This window comes from Myotis brandtii, unplaced genomic scaffold (assembly GCF_000412655.1).
Source record: "Myotis brandtii unplaced genomic scaffold, ASM41265v1 scaffold115, whole genome shotgun sequence".
Taxonomy (NCBI): domain Eukaryota; kingdom Metazoa; phylum Chordata; class Mammalia; order Chiroptera; family Vespertilionidae; genus Myotis; species Myotis brandtii.
The window spans coordinates 9,331,632-9,333,403 of NW_005353967.1; positions in this window are offsets into that span (position 1 = coordinate 9,331,632).

Sequence of the window (1,772 nt, forward strand, 5' to 3'; positions counted from 1 at the left end):
CCGCGATCTCCATCCTCCCCGGGGACTCCAGTCCGGGGCGGGGGTGCGGGGTGGGGATGGGGCTGCGGTCTCGGTGAGGGATGACCCACCCTCGCGCTTCACCCGGTTCTTCTCATTTTCCGGCCTTGTCTCCGAGGCATGGGGGTTGGGGAGGGCGCGGAGGCGAGTGATCTCAGTATTTAGGGGACCCCGTGGGGCCGAGGCCGAGAGAGGAGGCCAGCCCCGTGGGTTTGAACTGAGGTGTGGTGGTCAGCGCTCCGCGGCGTTCGTTTCCCGAACAGGCCTCCTGTTTCGCTAGTCCCTCCCTTGGAAGAAGGATGCGGAGAGTGTCTTGCTCGGCCATGAATAAGGGTGGGGAGCGGGGACAGAAGTATTCCATGAGCTTCTCATGCGAGGACTCCTGACGGGGTGGGGGTGGGGGTGGGAGACTGGGTGTGGGTGCTTTCACCCCTCGGGAGGGGGAACCCGTGGGAAAGTGTAAGGCCAGGTGCAGGTACCTGCCCGGTTAGAGAGAAACCGAGGCCGTAGGCTCCTGCATCTTCCTATAGGCTCCTCTTGGGAAAAGGGTTTCTGTCACCGGCGCGGGGTGGGGAGTGAGACGCCAGCCAGGCCTGGAAGTCATTTCTGTTGTCAAGGAGGGAACGCATAGGAAGAATTGGAGGTGTGCGGTGCTCCTGACTCCGTCTGTCTCAGGCCCGTACTTTTAATTCACGGCTTATTGTTCACTAGCCCTGTCCGTGGTCATGTTGCTGTCACATCCCCACCCTCTTGGTCTCTACCAAGTTTGACCAAGTTATGTGAAACTAGATTGATTTTTTAACCTAGTATTTGTAATGTATTGGAAGACCTATACAGTTAACGATTTTTTTCCCTTGGTCATATTTGAGATAATTTGTATTAACGACTGGGAGCATCATTATCCTGTATGTGAAAAGATAAATTATACCACGTAGAGCTTTAGGAGTTACCAGTGACAGGAGTGAGAAAGCGATGTTTCCTTTAGTTGGGTTGGGGTTTCTTTATATTACTATCTTCACATGACTTTCCTCAGGCGGTGCTGTTACTGTCATTTCGTAGGTGAACGTGGGCTCACTGTATACCAGCGGAAGTAAGAGAAGGAATATTATTTAAAATTTTGGAGTGGCCCTGGCTGGTTTGACTCAGTGGATGGAGCCTTGGCTGCGGACTGAAGGGTCCCAGACTAGATTCCAGTCAGTCAAGGGCACAGGGCAGGCAGCCAGTGATTCTCTCTCATCATTGATGTTTCTCTCTCTCTCCCTCTCCCTTCCTCTTTGAAATCAATAAAAATATATTTAAAATAAAAAAATTTTGGAGTTAACTAAAATGTGTAAGTTCTTTACATTCTAAGTCTTTCACTATTCAGCGGTTCTCAACCTGTGGGTTGCGACCCCTTCGGGGGTCGAATGACCCTTTCACAGGGGTCGCCTAAGACCATCCTGCATATCAGATATTTACATTACGATTCATAACAGTAGCAACATTACAGTTATGAAGTAGCAACGAAAATAATTTTATGGTTGGGCACAACATGAGGAACTGTATTTAAAGGGCCAGAAGGTTGAGAACCACTGTTAGGTGTTTGTTTAGCATCTATTAGAAAAAAGCAAACAGGATCATGACATTTTGAAGGTGTTTGTGTGTGGGGGGGGGGGGGAAGAGAGATCTGGACTAATGTCTTTTTACTTAAACGTATGGAACTTGAAACAATTTTGGTTCCCTTAGGGTTCTAGGATAGAGGCTTGTAATACTCT